General features: G+C 41.5%; 4 long non-coding RNA genes across 4 annotated transcripts in view; 1 reads left to right on the top strand and 3 right to left on the bottom strand.

Annotated features, from left to right (window-relative positions):
• LOC111932816 (uncharacterized) overlaps positions 1-8,798 on the bottom strand; it is a 53,522-nt gene extending 44,724 nt beyond the window's left edge. Inside the window, exons 1-4 of the long non-coding RNA XR_015290475.1 lie at positions 8,628-8,798; positions 8,340-8,424; positions 8,197-8,240; positions 7,463-7,555 (exon numbers count right to left, since the gene is read on the bottom strand). This is a non-coding gene — a long non-coding RNA (uncharacterized LOC111932816). The remainder of the gene's footprint in view (positions 1-7,462; positions 7,556-8,196; positions 8,241-8,339; positions 8,425-8,627) is intronic.
• A 3,400-nt stretch (positions 8,799-12,198) lies between these two features.
• Positions 12,199-13,351, bottom strand: LOC147651651 (uncharacterized). Its single transcript, XR_015290479.1, has 3 exons — positions 13,269-13,351; positions 12,988-13,063; positions 12,199-12,425 (listed from the first exon to the last, which is right to left on the bottom strand). It is a non-coding gene; the product is annotated as an uncharacterized LOC147651651 (long non-coding RNA).
• Positions 13,352-15,978: 2,627 nt separating this feature from the next.
• Positions 15,979-17,520, bottom strand: LOC111932814 (uncharacterized). Its single transcript, XR_002866354.2, has 2 exons — positions 17,288-17,520; positions 15,979-16,558 (listed from the first exon to the last, which is right to left on the bottom strand). It is a non-coding gene; the product is annotated as an uncharacterized LOC111932814 (long non-coding RNA).
• Positions 17,521-17,653: 133 nt separating this feature from the next.
• Positions 17,654-19,788, top strand: LOC111932813 (uncharacterized). The gene is made up of 3 exons (XR_002866353.2): positions 17,654-17,872; positions 18,254-18,390; positions 18,564-19,788. It is a non-coding gene; the product is annotated as an uncharacterized LOC111932813 (long non-coding RNA).
• Positions 19,789-20,098: the final 310 nt, after the last annotated feature.

Below are 20,098 nucleotides of genomic sequence, written 5' to 3'. Positions count from 1 at the left end.
AGCAGTTTCCCTCCCAGAGCAGTGCTCCAGGCCTCTGGCCAGAGCCAGCAGGAGCCTTAGTGGGGAGGGCTGGCCCCACACTGGCCACAGAAGCCCCCTCCCTCTGCAGAGCCCTCTGCCCACCCAGAGAGGACATTGCTGCACAGGACCTTGTTCTGCGTGGGCACACAAAACTCCCAGGACCAGATCTACCCCCAGGGACCCCTCAACACTGCAGGAGCCCCTCCTTGGTGCCCCTTACAGCCATGACCTTCTCCTCACGGTGGGGAACACGTTTTCCACAGCTTCCAGTGTCTCTCTGAATGCAGCAGTGCTCTCAGCACTGTGCATCATCCAGATGCACTTGGCTTGCGCTCCCACCACCAAACTCTATCTTCTCTTCATTATTCTCAATTTATATATATATCTTTAAACAGCCTGTAATAAAGCTTGTCAAGACTCAGCCACCAGAAAGGTTTTAGATCTTTTAACCTAGGAATTTTGGGCAGTTTTAATTAATTTATTTCTGACACACCTGTGGATATCCCACTCTTCTCCTGAAATCTATTAAATATTTAGACACTTTTAAGATAAGCCCTTTTGCCAGTGAGGAAGCTGGCAGAGTTCAAACAGCAGTGGTCTGTAAAATCTGTAAAAGATTATTCATAAGATACCTGAGCTTTAATGACTTTAAAACCAATATTTTTGATATCATAAATGTGTGGGAAATTTTTTTGTCTGTTTTTTTCCCATTAAAAAAATATTTGCCTAAGGACTAATAGACTGAACTTGTAGGTTATGTAAGTATCTAACATTTTAAAAGTTTCCAAGATTATCATTTCACATCTAGATAGCTAAATCAGGGAGGGGGAGAAATCAGTGAGATATTAAACACTATTTACCAAGTATGTTCAGTATGGAAGACTGCACAAACTGCACAGAAACAAAAACCTTTCTGAAACACTTGTAATCAACTACTTGCTTCTGCCCCTCCTGGCAATGAGAGTATTACATACAAACACCATTTTGCACCACCAGGCACAAAAGAAAGTTCAGTCCTACAAAAACTCCTCCCCTGGAGCAGCTGGGTTCACCCACATTACACTTAAGTGAAAGGAGTCAGATATGGTTTAGGAGCCTCTCTGTGCTGGTGACAATGTGCCCTGTCACCCACCTCTGAGGAGGAAATACACATTTTCTGCAGGGGCTCTGGGATGGAGGCTGGTGCCCCTCATTTGTCACCAAGGAAGTTTTGTTGCCTGATTTCTTGCCTTATAAAATAGTTTCAGTTTCTGCTTACTTGTGAAGAGTTAACTTATGTCTAGTGCAACATGTGAATACGTTACTAAAAATGTTTTAACTTTTTAAAACAAAGTCACTTGTGATCACGTTGTGAACAGCAATGATTTCTTTTTTTTATTAAATTCCCATTACCATTTAACTGATAATACAGTTAACATTATTTCTTAAGCAAAATATTTACTGTGGGAAGGCAGATACTAAATATATGTTTTATTTAATATTATTTGTTTCAGGTGACGGTCTACTTATAATCTGAGCCTCACTTTTTTTGTTAGAAAAACTACAGAGAGTATAAAACACAGCATAATAATCTAATCTTCTAAATTGATGTGGGGTTTTTTTAGGCTTACAATAGCATGGATCATCTGAAACATTGCCTGCATAAATGTATCATTTGTCACAAGCTAAAAACTGTCATCATTAAGTTGATTAATCAAATGCTGTTCTAAAAGATGGATTGAAACACAAAACACTCAGTCTAGTGCCATATAATGAAGAGATTAATTTGAGGCACAAGACAACCAATTTAGTATAATTCTATGCTCATGCTTTATTTAGAAAGCCATCAATTAGTATATTTTTATCTTGATGTACTATTTTGTCATTCTAAGCAGTGTGAAGGCGATTTGCTCCAAAGTCAATTTGCTTTCTGTAAACAGAAAGGGTTAGTTAAGCATCTTCATGCTCTGCAATTCTACAAACTGCCATGCTAACATGGAGGGCACAAAGAAAATTAATCATGGAGTAAAATGCACAACGGAGTTACTTCTCTTAGGTTGGCACTAATTTCCTTTCGATAATGTAATTATAGTTCTGGTAGCAGGAGTGACAGTAAGGAAAGTCTCAAAAGCATTTCATTCCTTCATTATCTTGGATCTCTCTTCAGGATTAATATAGTCCATATGCAGACACAAGTCTCTGCCCCAAACAATGTTGCAAAGACACTTAGCTTTTATTATTTACAAAAGTGAAAAAATATTAGGTGGCGTGTTACGGTATCTTTTCCTGGCCCTTAGTGAAAATCACAGAGTTGTGATGGATTAAAACTATATACAGCACCACCGCCTTCCCTTCACAAACACTTGATATCTCAAGTGATAACAGTCAGCATCCAGAAAAATACAATTTCATCATCAAGTCATGCACCAGAGCTGGGACAGTGCAATGAGTTGATCGGTCACTCCAGAGAGCAAGGCTATTGCTCACGGGCCTCGGTGCGCGCAAGGCCACGCCGGGCCCTGCCCCAGCTGCCCATGGCCGGTGCAGGGCTGTGGGCCACAGCATGGCCAGGGACCTGCCCACACAGTGCCGGGGACACTGGGGCTCTGGGCTCCAGGGCCCCAGCACACAGACCCACAGCAGCTCTGCTTCCCACACCTCGCGGCCCCACGGACTCCTCCTCATGCAGCTGTGGCGCCTCACCCCATGATGGAGCCCGAGCATTCCCTACCATGGGCAATGCTCACACACACAGGCGCGAGGACGTACAGTCTCCTCATTACGCCAAATAAGGATTTTTAAAATGTTAACTTATCAAAAATACACTAGAGAAAAAAGAAACAGCGTGGATGTTACCCCCTACTAATGAGGTACTAATGCATAATTATTATAATACACATGCTTCTCTCCACAGAGGAATATTTATAAACACTGAAACAGTTGAGTTTGCACTGCAGTCATATGTAAAAATTGCTCTTGCTCCTGCAATTTGTGGGTTGGGTTTGGGTTTTTTTCTTCCACCATTGACATTTAATGCCTTTTGTAAGACTATATGAAATCATTTAAAATACTAGTGAAACCTGGGCCTTTAGTGCTTGCTGCCCTGAATGGGAATGTAAAAATGTTACAACTAAAGGCACAATTATTATTAAAGTATTCCATTACACCAGGTTTAGTTCTCAAGAGCATGAGTTTTAGGAGGGAACAGTGGTGGAGCTACCAGAGGAAAACCTGACATTAGCTGTGACTAAAAGGAGTAGAATAAAAAAGCTACAGCAATGCTTTCCACTCGCTATTCTCTGTCTGCCATGCTCAGAAGTTGCTCATGGCAGACACAAGCAAACCCTGCAGATGCTGAACCCACCAGAGGTAGCTCCCAGCAGCTGAAGCCCACTCACCAAGAGGAGGGTGGGGGCAGGCGGTGCTCACTCTCCTCCTCAGGGCAAAGGAATCTGTGGCTGCCTGCCAGGGTATCCAAATGCCTGCTCTTGCAGCGTGGCCTTGCTGCCCTGCTCTCTCCTGTTAGGTCAGCAGGACTGAAAGCCCTGCAAGGTGGGTAAGGATGTCCATTGCAGGTGGAGAAGCCACCTCTGAAGGCCAGGTGGTGCAGGACCAACGTGGGTGTGGCTCCACAGCACACCAGAATCACCAGCAAGCCTACCTGCATCTGGGTGGAGTTTGGGCTCAACTGCATGGCTAAATAAAAATACATTTCCACAAATATTTAAATAAATCCAGCAACATTTAAATATTGCTGAATAATCCCAATAATGCACCCAAGTCAGAGCCAGGAGAGTAGACCTAGCTAAGCAGAGAAGGCTTAGCTAGGGTTGCATGTCAATTAAAGCTGAGTATCAATAAATTGCGGTATATTAAAGAGGAAGACAGACATCCATCCCACATGCCAGTGCAGCCATCCTCTCTACCTTAAATTTATAATGAAGTTCTCCATAATAAAAGCCAAACTCATTTAACTGGGTTTAGCTTATGTACCATACTAAATAATATTAACTAGGAAAACATATCAAGGGGAGTGAAACCAGGGATACAAAAAGCTCTTGTGGAAATGTAAAATAATAAACCACTATATATTTTTCTGCAGCCTAGATGTGCTGTTCTTGAGGAAACATTCTCCATCACCTTGACAGCATGCTTCCTTCCTGTATACTGAAGTTTATTTACCTGAATTATTAATGCTGCTTTTGTTTGTAGCTATATCTTAATTTTCTTCTTTTCATTCACCTGTCATGATTGTTTTGATTCACATCCCAGAATGATGCACAAAATATTTCCTTTGGAAACACTGTAGTGTCACCAATATTTTTGCTCTGTTAACAGATTATTCTGTCTTCACAGTAAAACCAGATCATATCTCTTTTTTCATGAAAACTGTCAATCACTGAGATTACGCTTTAAATGTATTGAGCGGATAAAAGATAGAATTTAAACTACATATCATATGTCAGCAGAGAACACCGAGTGCCCTGCAAATAGGGAAAGCACACAATTCTCTCCTTCTAAATGAAAAATATGCCCACAGCGGCAAACAAGATATCCTCAAACAATTAGTAATGATCATGACAAAATTCTTTTGCATATGATGTGGAGTAATGCAGCTGCAGTACTGTATTTATTATTTGTAGAAAGAAGCAGAACTAAACCCTGTGGATTTTATTATACATTCAGTCTTATTTGTTGTTTCTCCTGCCTAGGCTAAGATTCTGGAGAGCAGAAAGATGCATTTATGTTTAAATTGTATTGTTTAATCTATTAAGAGCTGATAAAAATGGAGGTGAAGGACTGCAGTAATTAAAGAAACATCAAATGAATGTCCACAAATTTTATAATGCAGGAAAAAAGGAAAAAAAGAAGAACAATGCTATAGTGAAAGAATAGAAAGTTTTAGTGATATTTCTTTTAAAATATGTTCTAAAATTTTTCTTTGGGGTGCAGAATAGAAAGAGAATTTTACTCATCCAGGAGTTACCTGAAATTTCTTTTTCCACACCTTTTTTTCAAGTATAATGTCTAACCAACTTGTATACAAAATTCAAAAATATTCTCCTGAACACACAATATGGAGACACCATATGTACAAACAGCACACAATTTCAAACAGACTAGGCTCATTGGAAAAAAACTTTTTTTTTTATTTTCCTTTGATTTCTTTCAGAAGGATAAAATGAAAGGGACAGTGATACATATTTTAAGCCCTGTGAATTCACAATGGGGCTTTAGAATAAAGAGGTAAAAACCTTTGAACTAAACAAAGGTCCATCACAGTGCACTTCTTTTTCACAAGCACCTTATAAAGAAAATTATGCCAGAGAGAGGGCCCAGCTGGCTTTTGCCACTACACCTCTCGTCCATAACACCCCAGCATCCTTCCCAGCCCCTATCAATCTCCTGTATGCCATGTCATTGACTCCTCTTGGACCTGATCTCTTATCTCATAGAGCTGTTTTTTTAGTGGAATGCCCTGTGAAAGTATCCACTCATGAGCTTACATCTGAGTGTCTCTTTGTACTAAGCAAAGCCTGTAGTCTAGCAGGCTGCATTAACTTGATTAAAGTAGGACCATAGACAGTTACTTAGGCTCTTACTTTGCTCTTAGATTAAAGACAAGGAGGCCTCCTTTGCTCAAGGTTTTTTGTAAAACTGCAACTTTCAAAAGGGTCAGCAAAAGACAAATGCTCTTATAGCATAAGGAAAGAAGCTTTTATAACAAATGATTTCTAATTGCTCCTTTGTTCCAAAAAAGACAGCATTTATACCAGCTGAAACATAACAATCCATCAGCATTTCTTGATGGAAAGCTTGTACATAGGGCTGCAAAGAAAGACCTAAGTTACAGTAATTTCAAAAACATTTTTCCTTGTAAATAACACCTTATTTAATCCACTTAAACCCAGAACATAAGCACATATGACTGGCTATGCATAATAGTTTATTTTCACTAGCAGACCATAAAGCTGCTTGTGCATTTCCTCCATTTCAGCACTAAGGAACAGAATAGGGAAAGTGCTCTGCCATGGGTCTTGCCCCATGTATAACATTTTATATTCCATAACAAATAAATTTCAGTAATGAATCAGTGGGCTGGATTCTGATCTAATGCCACAGACTGGATTATTTCAATGTTACATATGCACAAGGAACGTGAACAAAAGAAAAAAAAGCTCACATTTGCAGCAGATAACTGCTAAAAGCATCCCTGGCTTTGAGAGGAAAAAAACACTTTTCATGCTTTAACTGCTAAATTGGACAACAATTCTGCAGAATGGATTTATATACTTTTCAGACACATTCTACTAATTAGCAGAGTAGCAATTTTAGATTTTTTGTGAACAGTGTGCCAGTGTGCACCTGTTACCTGGATTCATGCATGTGTCTAAATGAAGCTTCTTATTTCTAGGTGAGGCTCAAAGTTCATTCAGCCACCACCTCAGCAGTGTTCCTGCTCAGGCCACGCTCAGCGCTCTTTGCAGCATTCCAATTACAAGCTGGGCTTTGAGGGTGCTTTGCTCTTACTATGGATGCCAAAAACAGTCATGAGCCTGAGACTACTGCTACAAAGCTGGGAAACTGTTTTAAGTCCCAGTTTAGTGTATTAAAGATGTATGTGGACAATTTGGACAGGAGAGAAAGAAGGGGGTTTGGGTGGTGCACAGCCTGGGATCTGCAGAGGGGGAAAGCGTACTACAGTGCCATGCTCTGCAGGAAGGGGCTGTATCTCACTGGTCTTTTGCTGAGGGTCCCAGGAGATGCGGGTTCAATTCTCACATGGTTTTTGTTACAACACCAATAGGGAGATTTCAAAAGATGTGTGGATGGATAAGGACACAAAAATCCTAATGTGCTTTGAAGAGCCCAAGTACCTGACACATCTGACACCTGACACTGCTTAAAAGATGCAGATGTGTTTCAAAATGATGATGGAGGCAGAGGCAGCAGAGGGAATGCTGGATAAGATCCCTTCTTACCTCCGTGGTATGAAGTCATCCTCACTCTCACAAGCTCAGTTGGCTCTCGGCTTGCCAGACCACCTCTGCCAGCACCCAAAGGTGCTACCATAATTCCAGAGTCCTCCTCCACCAAGAGGACAGAATAAGCCTCTTTACAGTCACGTCCCCTGCCCTGCCCCACCTGCAAAGTCCCTCGGCACCCCTGCTCTCTGCTTAGCTGGCACAGCAGCCTCACTCCCTTCCCTCTGGAAACAGGGAAGGTGACTTTCTGGGACAGGAGCTATGTACCTCCTCTGTAAAGTGCTGCAAACATTTGCTAAAATAGGAATAATTATTACTGTTAGAATATAATGTTATAAATAAAGCAATGAGATGGCTAATGGCACTTCTTTGAAAAAGAAAAAAAAAAAGAAAAAGGCAAAGAGAAAACTATTTTCCCCTTGGGGAACAAAAACCCCAGAACATTGATTACTCTTAAAGGGACCCTCTCAACTTACCTTTGAGGATTCCCATTGATCTCAAATCTGTTTTCCCTCGCAGGCAAAAAATATAGGATTCTCTTGACATTCTCCTTTCTTCACGAGACTGAGCTAAGAGGGATACATTTATTTTAAATATGCACATAGCTATGGTGTACTATGGACTCAGTTTATGCCCCTCTGCATGCGTACAATGGCACTTTGAGAAATAGCCTTTCTTTCTATCAAGGTGAGGAAAGAGAATGATGACAACAATGTTCCCTCTGCTACTCACAGGACTTCTGCATGTGACTGAGATCCCACATATGCTCAGAGAGAAAAAAAATGGAATTGATACCAGGAAAGCAGTTCAAGTGACATCAACTCTTCTGGGATCTCTAAGGCTGAGGGTAGCGAGGTTGCCAGCTAAGGCCCAAATTAGCAATGAAACACACAGATCACAATATTGATAAATAGAGAGCCTTACTTGACAAAAGAAAACCAACAACATCAAAACAAAAAATCCACACACCATAATAAAGCAACTAAAAGGAAAACCACAGCAGGAACAAGAATGTATGAACTTATATATTTAGTTATAAGATTCTTTAAAAACCATTGCTAGCAAAACAAAATTTCTGTCACAACCAAAAGTCCCATCTTTGATTAGTCTCTTGGCAATTCAATTGCTCCCAAATTCATCAAATAGGGGACTATATACACAGGAGTTCTGACAAAGGGGCCCCACAATGTTGGGATGATTATCCACTTACCACTTGAAGAAACAACACTGGTGACAGGCTAAAGACAGGCATCTCTAAGAGCATGCAGAAAAGAGAAAGCAAGTGTAAGAAGGTGAATGAGAGAAAAAGAGTATGAGTATTTACTCATATGGGTAAAGAGAAGAAAATTATACCTGGCATTATTGTGGAAAGTGGAATTGAGGTTCCTGGTGTCGGGACTGAACCTCCTTGCTTTCCCTCCTTTCCTTGTACTTCTCTCTTAGGATATCAATAGAGCCCATAGCTATACAGGAGACCTATCCTGATTCTCATGGAATCTTCTTAGATGTGCATGTACTAAAAAAAGGGGGCTGTAAACTAAAAACATTGTTTGGGGCAATACCATCAGAAATTAAAAGATTAATGCCGGGCTGAGCCAGTGGAGCAATAGAGGCCTCCCACAAACACAAGAGATCCGTTACCTCAGAAATCCCATCTAGAGAAGGATCATCCATAGTTTCCAGCTCTTTGCAGCTTTCTGGGCTTGTCCATAAAGGGAGAGCTACTGAGCATCTTCAGAAAGCAAAATGCCCAATGGTGCATTCCTATCCCATACCTATTACAGGATAGCAACCCCTGAAGTGAGGAAGGACAGGAGCAGACTTATTCAGGAGCATTTAAAGTGACTGCTGATCAAACTCCTTTATCTTCTTGAATAACTGCTAACAGCTCCCACCTGATTCACCCAAGGCACCCTGGGACAACCTTGCTCTTTAACTCCTGCAGCTTCACACTGATTTTCTGCTCCAGCAGCTGGGCTGTGAGTCACTCCATTGCCTGGCTGTACAAGGGAGCTCTGTGGTACAACCATTCCCACAAGGAGACCTGTAAGGAGCTCCTGAACCAGTGGCAGGTTGTGAATAGGAGCCCTGGGGGCTGGCTAGGGATGTTAAGGACATTAAGAGGATGTTCTGAGGCCTTGATGTGAGCCTGCCTTAATGGTCCTACTCTGGACAGCATATTGGCCCTCCTGGTGAGGGATGGGGAGGTTCAGCTCCCCAGGTCTTGTTCCCAGTCTTCTTCAAAGCCTCCAACTTTGCACCTAGGGCAGCTCCCATGTACACATGAACTCACTCAAATATACCAGCTATGGTCTTTCTCCAGACCCTTTAAGTACCTGGTCAAAATGGGTTAGTGATTGCAAGAACCTCCAGCCTTCTTCCTCCCAGCCTCTCACTGAGTCACCCCACCACATACTTGGAAACAGCTACTGTTATCCAAGAGCTCCAGCAACATCCTGGAGCTGGGGAAGATGCTTCTTCAGCCAAGGGTCCCATGGAGAGAATGCACACAAAGCTGGAGGACAATTTGGGCTGGAAAGTGATTACCTCACCTAATCCCACTTCACCATAACAGGGCCAGCCCAGGTCCTGCTGCATCTTCCACAAGACTGCTCCTATCTGCTGCCATGAAATTTAGCCAAGACTAGTCATCTCATGAGGCAAAAAACTCTTTTTGTAGCTGTATAATTTACCTATTCATTTTGGCTTTCACACCTTCCTGCCTGCATTTACTGTGAAGGCAGCAGAGCTGGTGCACAGCATTTTAGTGAATTGGTTGCCCAGATTTATTTTAATCTGAAAGCAAAATGATGATATACACATATGTGTAATGTAGCACAAAGGCATGTTTACTGAAGCATGCCACCATGATGCTCCAGTTAAAAAAAAATAACAAGCAACAAATCTGTTTCATCCCCAGCCATACATTAGAAGCTGTATCTAGCTGCTGTTGAGATCATGACCAGCATAGCACTTTTGGGTAAATACAGCTTTGCATTACAGTCCTCTGATGTGTCTCCATAGCAGTGGATGGCTAGGGGTTAAAAACTGTGTGCCTGCCTGTGCGTTGTTTGTATGTGTTTGTGTGTCTGTGTGTGAGCATGCTTGCTACAGGCTTTAAATAATATTTTCTAACATTTCTTTGAAATTTCCTTAATTTACAGTCACTGAGAATGAGGTTTCAAAGCAAGCATTGAGAGCTAAGCTGTTCCTCAACAGACACTCATGTAAATATGTTACTTTAAAAAGAAAAAAAAAACCCAGCCCTTTCCATCTCTACCAGTGAAATGGCTACAAATGGGCTGCCATTAACTTTTGTTACTTGAGTAGGTGCCTGTAAAGGGCCAGGTGGTGTTTATGCAGATGAATGAGCATGTTACAATGTGTTCTTCCTTTTGGATAAAACATTAGCGTATCAGATGTGACAAATCAGATGTTCATCTTCCGCACTTCTGCATTATTTTACATTGAGAATTAGATAATGTGCTGGCTTAGCTTTTTACTTTGTGGGTTTTTTTCCCCCCGTCTTCTCCTCAAGAATAATTTTATACATAAACTTCTTCCAACACTCTGCATAATCATAGTCTCACCGTATGTCTAACCAGCAAGGTATTATGGTAATTGTGTATTTCCAGGTAGCGGGCTTTGCATCAGATGGAAGTGAACATTGTTTAACACACTGCATAATTATTGTGAAATGGAAATAATGGACCTACATGTTCAGGGGGGTTTTAATTCTGTTTCCCTACCAGAGCAGCAGATAATTCTTGTGTCTCCAGCAGCAGCAGCAGCAGCAAGATAAATATTAGAATGTCTTACAACCAGGGTATGCAAATAATTGAATCCTCAGTTCAGTGGCTAAACTGAAAAAAAAAATAACCTTTCATTTTTAGCTGACAAGAAGAAAAGGTATTTGGGTTGCATAAGAACAAGAAATAAATAGTATTTTATGCTTATGACTAGTTTAGTTGTATTTAGCAAATCTGGTGTCGAAACATGATCCTTAGATCTATAAAATCAGAACTTTTAACTTTTTTTAAAAAATCCCCAAGCTGTTTTATTATGTCATTTTGTCTATTTTTGTCTATCTGAAAACATTTGAAGATTTCAGTCTCAGCCATCAGGAAGCGGCATTTTTAATGAGCAGATTACGTGCCTGAGATATCTCACTTCACTCTGATTCAAATGTTCAAAATTAATTTCAAGTCTCTCTGACAACTGGACTACAACTGTCCTTCCATTTTTGTGTTATTTCTTTACTCTGTCAAATCAGGGAAGTTTTCCACTTTGAGGAAGTTGAATATATTCAGCAAATGACATAGTCACAGTCCATATGCCCTGTGTATTTTGCTATTAATTTTCCTCAAAGAATTGATATCTGCATAGTTACTCTGCCCTGGTCTTAAGGTCTGCATAGACCTAATTCCTTTCTTTACCAGAAGCCTAAGCCAGTCTAAGAAGAAAACTAAGGATTCACAAACCCTTGTGCTGGACAAGTCTTATAACAGTGCCCAGCGTAGCTAAATCCAGGTACATTCCAGGTGTAGGGTGAAATCCATACCATGGAAATTCAGCTGGTGGGAATAATAAATTGTCTAATTGCACTGAAAGCAAAATTGTGAGTGCAAGGCTGTTTGTACTTGTCTACCTGTGTAAGGGCTCAGCAGGCCCCATGTTTGCAGAAAGTCTTGGGTTTCCCAAGCAGTGCCTGTGGGAGATGAGCACCAATGGGATGCTGCAGGGAGGGCTGCACAGCAGAGCCAGCCGTGCAGGATTTGTAAGGGAAAGAAGGACCAGGCTGTCCTTGCACCACAGAAACCTTTTCTTGGCAGAAAGGTGAGTCCCTCCAGAGGCTAAGAATGCCTGTTTGCCCAGGGTCTGGCTTAACCTTGCTGCAAACAAATCATGGGACTAGAAAAATTCTACCTATAAAGGGTGAGGTACTTGTTTTTTAGTATTAAATAGATGCATTTATAGTTTGCCAAGCTTCACTTTATTTGAGTGACACCAACAGAATACACAACTGCTCCAGTTAAATGCACAGCTCATTTCTGTCTACATCTTGTAGGCAACATGTTCAAATGTATTCAAAATCAAGGCTGCAAAAGAATTTCTCATCATCAAAGACAGCAGCTTTAGTTCCCATAATTGTGTTGTTTTGTCCAAGGCTGAGAGGATAAAACAATGCTGCTGGGGACAGCAGTCACAGTACCTGTGTGGTCTCACTTCATGTGTCACACAGCCAATCCCAGTGCACCTGCTGCACATGGCCCCATAAGGAGAACCTAAATTTAACTTCTTGTTGCAGGGTTGCATCTTGAAAGCCACAAGCTATTAGCTGGTCCTTGGTTTGGCCACCCCAGTCTCAGGAGCTGGTATTAGGCAGCCTGTGGCTCTTAGTAGCTCCAGATTGATTTACAAAGGGTTGACTTGATCTCCCTGGTGAAATTACAGGAAAAAAACTCTAGCCATTGCTAATATGACAGCCAGTTTGTGGGAGACTTTTCACTAGGAGCTACACATTTTCAATCAAGTGAGGATGTTCCTCTAAACCTCCAGGTCTCTCTGATATGTCAGGTGCAGGAGGTGCACACTGAGCACCAGGATGGGGGCAAGCACAGAGGTGTCTGTGCAGTTGCAGGCTGGGGGACGTGCCAACAGTGCCTCTCATATTGCTGGGACCCTGCACAGGCCAGCACCTGGAAAGATGGCCAGCACAGACATCTCTCTTCTCTCCAAAAGGGTCCTTCACATCCTAAGGATTCTGAGGAGTCATTTCTCCTTTACTTCCAAGTGCTTTGATGGGGCAAGGCAAGTAGCCTCACCACTGAACATTTCTTCTTCAGTCTCATTCTGTCTGGGCTGCACATTTGCTTGCTCCCTACCTTCTTCTGGGATTAGTAAGAGAAGGCTTTGCACGTATGCTGCTTTCTGATTAGCCCTGTCCCCAGCACCCAGCTCAAATAAACACAAGAGGAAAAGGTCATCCCGTGTGTCTTACCTGGAAAAGACCCTCCCTCCGAGTATCTCAGTACTCCATGGCTAAGGTTCTTCTTGGGGAAGGAAGTGACCATATTCTGCAAGTTTCATCAGAAAAGACAATGACTTCCTCATCTCTATGAACATGTCCAGAAAGTATGGGCAAGGGCAAGCATGTCCTCATCTCACACCCAAAACCAAAAGTTTACATTAAAACACAGCCTCACCAACACAGATGTTATTTGCAGTTTAGGGAATCTTACTGCAAAAGACTAAGTTATTTTACTCTACAAAGAGCATTACCACAATGTGGGCCAGGATCTTTTTTTCCTATTCCATGTGACTCTGGCAGCAGCACTCTGTTTTCAATGTACTTCAAGGAAATGCTGCTGGAGAAAATACAACTAATGAAAAACAGCCATCATTTTATCTTCCTGTACATCATTGTGTTGGTTTTATTTTAAAAAATAAAAGAAAAAGAAAAAGAAAAAGAGAAAGAAAAATAAATAGAAGAAATCAAACAATAAGAGTTATCAATTCCCATCCATGACTTACTCAGATTTGATTTAACACTGCAGGTCTCAGCATGTATAACTCTGATTTCTGCTAACTGGTCTCAGTCTAGTATTTTCACACCTTTTTTGTACTAAATGCTTACAACTGGTCACTCTACTAGAAACTGTCACCATGACACCTTTATTTAGAATTTTAACAACACAAAAAGCACAAGAAATGAATCTCAAAATAATAATCTTTTATTGTTTGCATTGCAATAAGTTCCTGCAAATGCATCCTATTATCTTTTTATACAATTAAACACATAATGTCTAACTGTTAAGGTATCAGCCCAGCTGGGTACAGATGCTGTCTGCTGCCAGTCTGAACAGACCTCGGCTGCCTTTTAATAATTACCCGAATAAAAGAAAAATGATGAAGTGCTGTAGTTTGTTCATCCAAACTGGTAAAAAGCTGTTTGCAAAGAATAACTACAAGGGGAGTGAGACACTGAGCTTTGCTAATAAATAATTCTCAAAAATATCAGTTCTCAATTTACTACTTGTACACCATGGGCCAGTCAAAACTTGCCGCATGAGCCAATTTGCCACAGCTCTTGTTTTGAGTCTTTGTGAAGCTGCTGCATGAGCACAGTGGGGGCTGCTTGCATCTATCCCTTGAGTCAATCAGTGGGCCTTTGTTTCCTGCTGGTCAAAAATATCAGGTGGCTCTGAGAGTCTAATTATCAATGAAAAATTAAATTCAGTACAGGAACATAGCCAGGAGTTGCCCCCTGTGCTCTGCCCTCATTCATGGGGTGTGAGTATCAAGATATTTGTTATAATTCAAAATGCATTCAGGCCAAATTGGGAACTTCAGGGGTGGGAAAGACAGAAACCTAAACGTGAAAACAAGAGTTGAGAACCTCGCAGGCAAAACAGCAAATTTCTCCTTCTACTCCCTTAGCAAATGGGGTGTGCAGCTCTAATTATGCAAAGCTTTCTCCAAGGCACCGCCCATCAGGGATTTCTCTTTGGGAATAGATTAAGCCAAGTGTATACCTATGTGATTCCATGACTTTCTGGCCTTGGGGAATTTTGTAAGTTGAATACACTACCAAATCAAGATCTAGCTCTCTCAGAACTGGAACAGGCAGAAGCAGAGACACCAGTCAGGGCACAGAGATGAAACCCCTCAGAGGAGGAGCTTTTTGCTCAGGGACACCTGTTCAGCATTGCAAATGACAGAAACCAGAAGAAGCCAATGTAAACAATCTCTGTATGAGACACTATGAGTAGAAGACAAGACAAAGCCACTAGAAATGGTACACAATGGACAGGTACAGGTTTAATGTCCATCCATCTCCCATTCAACATGCAGAGACAAGAGAAGCATCTCAGGTGCTTGCCATGGAGCAGGTCTGGGCTCCTCCTTACTCTGGTCTTTCTACTTAAGTTGTAAGTCAATCCAGTAAACACACCTGAACTTGGCAGACTGTGTTTCTTTACCTGTTGATTGTTTTCTAGCAGTCAACACTCATGATTTTTCACAAGGGGTGAATCCACTTCCCAAAAGGACAATAACCAGAAGCAGAAAGGGAGGCATAACACAGATTTGTGGGAGCTAATAGAAGGCATTGTCTCTGCTCCTTGCCCGGCCCATCGTTGTCCTTGCTTTTGAACACATATATGAGCTGCTCCCACCTCTCCCGGTCGTGGGTGATGTATCATTTGGAAGGCTGTCCTCACCCACACACGGGAGAGGCTGCACACAGCCCCAGGAAGGACCCCTCCCCAGGCACTCCCACCTACACCATCACACTGAACTTGACCTTTCCCTTCACAAATATTCTTGGTAAATGTACCCAAAGAAGAAAGCACACACGATTCATGGGGGAGTAGTGCCTCTCTCTATGTACCTATGTACCCTATGTCACACATCTATTGATTCTAAGATATTTGGTTTTGCTTAGGGAAACTGATGTATCAGGAGTATAGGATCCTGGGACAGAAAGGCTTACAAGAGCAAACAGCAGAAGAAACAGACACGGTGCTAACGAGCAGCAGTACAAACATGGCTGTATCAAAGTACTGCAACTCTTGAGGCTCTAAAACCATATTTACAGCAGCACAAGGAACTGTGCCAGAAAATTTCAGGTAGCTAAAAACCTTTTCTGTCAGAATGACTTCTCCTCACAAAATGCATGGTAAAAAGACCATAATTGTTTCACATCTCAAGGAAAATAATACAGATCTGTATCACTCACTTCATCCGCAAATATGTTAAACTAGCTTAGCTTTCCTCTGTGCCTGGGCACAGATGTCCTTGTCACCTCTGTGCCTTTCTTTTTCTGCAAGAAATTTTTTAAGTGTTTAGTTAAAAAACACCTTCAATCTTCAAGCCTTCCTAGTTATGCACCTAGAAATCACTTCCAGTTCCTCCATCCCTGATGTACCAGATGAAGTATGGCAACTGCTCAGAACTCTCTGTCCTGAGAGCTTTTCTAGAAGCAACTTACCCAAAGGAGAAAGTTGGCCACGTAGACACCAAGCAGAGCAACCACCTTCACAGAAGATTTTGACTAGCAGAATACTATGCAATCATATTAATTTTGGTTAGCCATGTAGGTTGGATACTAATTTTTTGTTATAAAGCCCTTGGAGACTGCATTATAAATACACAGCAGATTGGCGTGGTGGAAGGGTGAATAGAAGTGGCTGAATAGAAGTTCTTTTTCATTCACAGTTTAATTAAAATTCTTGGTTGCCTCTTCTCTCACTGGGAGTTCAGTGGCAAACACTAAAGGCCTTCTACAGCACATGAAACCAACCCTCAAGACTTTACTTGCACACTGCTGTCACAAGGCTGTTCCACAATTAAAGGGTATTCACACAAGTAAGGGATGATGATTGTACATCAGAGGAATTGCAGCATCAGCTCCAAAGCTGGCACCTGCCCCAGCAGGATCTTCTGACAGTTCATCCCCCTGCGCCTCCTCTCTGCACTGGCTGCTCTTCTCAGGAATTGCAGCCTTGGACTTCACCAGCCAAACTTGGCCAGATAAATATGGATAAAGTCATTCTTACAGCAGGCAAAACCTATCAGAAAAATGTTTTGAACAAATGCATTTTAAGATTTTCAGCCTTTCTGCCATAAAACCTGAAACACCTCAAGACAGTCTTAAATGCTGCTTAAGGTTGCATCATACATTTTTACATCATAAATTATTGAGTGACTTAATGGACAATGCATTAGAAGGAAAACAGGCAAATTACAGAATAATTTAACTGTTGCAAAGAAACAGAGCAACTTGCAGGACGTAAAACACTCTATTTCGACACAGAATGCCTGAAGCTAAAGCAATTAAGGCTGCAAAATATTGCCGGCTGACATGATGTGTATGTAAATTTGTCATTCATTGGCAAGGGTTTGTAACAATCAGAGTAATGTGCACAATAAAACAACCATGTGGTATAAAATGCTTTCTGCTAAGAGTACTTGGAAAATTGTGCTTATGTATCATTTAAGCATATCACTATTATACATACAATAGTAGTTTATTGCAAAAGATTCCACTTCAGTACTGGTAGCTCAAACAAAGACAGCCCTTTGAAATATTATTTACCATTGTTTGTGTGAAGGATCATGAAGGAAATATTTTTTAAGTTCCTTATAAGACCTACTACTGCTACTGTAGGATTTTCACCAGAGATTCAAATTCTAGTGAATCGGTCCCTCCATGCCAGTTTTAAAAAGCTCACAAACACCTTGTACCTTACCAGGAGAGCTAGCAAAGAAAGAGATGCCTCAATAATACCAATACTTACATGGCTGAGTCCATTATTTTATGTAAAAGTGAGAGCAGTAAAAGAGGCAATGAGATCTTTTGGTGCTCCGTGAAAAGCAGTAGATTTAACTATCGGTCTTTCTGATCTGTACATCTGTACAAGCTGCCAGCTCGAGGGCAAGGGAGGGCCCACAGTGCTGAGGGCAAACCCAACTCTTCAGGTGCCTGTGCTCCTCCCCAGAGATGGTGGAAGGCAGGAGAAATTTTTTCACTGAGATCTTTGTAACAAGGCAGGTAACACCTTACAGCTTCTGCTATGACCTCATAAAGAAAATAAAAATGCAGTCCTGGGGGACCTGGGGAAAATCCCAAGCCCTTTATTACGTAAAAAAGGGGGAAGAACACAAAGAGAGGGTGTTGGATGAGACTCAGATCCCCTCAATCTGTTTTCCCATGCAGCAAAAGTGCTGCCGCTGCTTTCCAGCTCTCCCCACCACTGGCGCCAGGAGGGCACCTTGGGCTGCCTCAGATATGCTTGCACACTCCATCCCTCTTTACAGGCAGACAGGCAGCATGATTAAAAATACAGGAGACAGACCCAAATGTGAACAACATGACACCCCCAGTAAGGAGCCCTGAATTTCTCTACGGGCCTGATGGGTCCATGGAGGTGGCAGGCTTCCCCATTTCCCATCTCATTTTGCCCTGATGCACATTTCTGCCAGCGCAGCCCCACATTCCAATCCTGGCTTGATCCTCCCAGCTAGACCAGGGCTCCTCAGCAACAGGAGACTGCTGAGAGCAAACCCTTCTCCAGCCAAACCTCCTCATGCATCTCTGCAATGTTGTCCCAAATTACATCCTTCTTTCCAGTACTTACATACCTTCATCCTGTTATATATCGCTCTGCCTGGAAAAATCTCTTCACAAACAGGGAGGACAAGACTGGTTTTCCAGTCTTGGTTAAATCTCTTGTTCTCAGCTGGCTTATCTTAATATCTTATAGGTGAGATCACTGACAAGAAGTGGACCTTGGCATGGAAGGAGCATAAGTGAGGTCTTCCAGAAGCACTGAGTTCTCTGGGGCACAGGCAGCTTGGCTCCCAGTGCCACCTTGACCTCCACTATCATCACCCAGCCCAGGTAAAGGAATTCTTCCAAATTGCCACATGCTGCCTCCAGAACTTCAGCAATTTTTGTTTTTCCCAGCAATTTTGCTGGTGAGGAGAGTTATGCCCCTCCACTCTTTAGATACAATTTAAGAGACATTTTTTCTTTGGAATGCAACAAATTTGTGCTTTAAATTTCTGCTCTAGGCCACATTTCAGGAAACCATCCAAAAGACTCCAGTAGGCTTTCAATGGAGTGAAACATGGAATTTTCCCAAGACAAAATTTTAACACCACATCTATTGTCTTTGAACATCCCATTCGTGACATATAGAAAAGGAGCAGGCTTTTTGACAGGCAAGAGTGAGGTGAGCATCCCCCTGGGATGCCCCTTTCCCTGTACTGCATCCTGGCAAATACACCCTGATGATGACAGTGACAAGACAGTGACATTGCAGAAAGAATTTGGGGCAACTGAGTTCTACCATGGAGGCTGCAAGCAGGGAATGAAGCCAGCATCTCCTGCCTTCCCACCAACACACCACGTTCAACCAATAAAAAACCCTCCAGTGCAGCTGCTCAGGACTAGCCTCTTCCTCTGGGCCTCTGGGCACCTGTCACTAGAAAATCAGCATTTTCAAATGCCACGCCAGGGCAACTCCTGGCAAATGACAATGCTGCAGCAGATCCTTGATACATTATCTGTTTCTCATCCAGCATCCTCACCCACTCTTCTCAAGTCCCTGTCTTGTACTTTGATCCCAAAGGGTAGGAGAAAGGCTGAGGGAAGAGGGTGAATTTTAAACCACCTCTCCATATAAATAGAATAGCTTATGCATTCCTTTCTGAAGTACAGTATTAATCCCAATTGTGCCATAAAATATATATGACTCACTTGAGCCTTGTTCTCTGGTGAGTTATGAACTATTATGTCACTCGTGGGATAAGTATTATGTCTCTTAAGAGACTATCACCTTTTCTTTACTTCATAATATAAAACTTCATTGAAACCTGCCGTGCCTGATATAAGCAACTTCTCGTCACGCACATTAAACCTTTTTTCTTTTACAGCTTCATTCATTTAGCTGATATTCACATCAGGATGAGTTCTTTCAGATGCAGCATAAGCATAAATTAGTATGTAAGAGAAGTAGTCATTTAGCAGAATTTTTTCTTTAATAAATCTGGTGAAATTTATATTTCATCACAGAGCAGAAAGATTTTTTTTTTATACATTTAAAGATTTATTCCTGTAGTAAGTATCCAATTAATAGGGCTTTAGCATGCAGACAGGATATGTATTTATGCTGAAGAAAATATGTTCTCATTATACTTTTATTCTCATGTTAGATTTATTGTGGGTTCCACTATAATTTATTTTAGTAGCTCTGTTTTCTAATTCTTTATATTTACATGTCTTTTCCAACAAAAATAATAATACATAAATAATACCTGACAACACTTTGCAGATTTTCTCTATTTGTATGCTTCAATTTTCCAAGCATCTTGGAGTGGAAATGCTGTGAACTACAAAGGAAATCTCTATGTGATCTCTATTACATGAAAAATTATCATTTTTATATCTTCCTCACTCTGCCAAATTCTTTCCAAGTTTCTGTTTGGAATGCATGAAAGTAGGCAAGCAATGGTAGTAAACCAAGTAGGAATACTCACTACATACACTTATATTTTCAGTGTGCTGCTGCAATTAGCAGTGTCAGAGGACAGCCTACTGCATTGCA

The sequence above is a fragment of the Cyanistes caeruleus genome, chromosome 9, assembly GCF_971803275.1.
Source record: "Cyanistes caeruleus chromosome 9, bCyaCae1.hap1.1, whole genome shotgun sequence".
Taxonomy (NCBI): domain Eukaryota; kingdom Metazoa; phylum Chordata; class Aves; order Passeriformes; family Paridae; genus Cyanistes; species Cyanistes caeruleus.
This window is presented reverse-complemented; position numbering and strand designations above follow the sequence as displayed.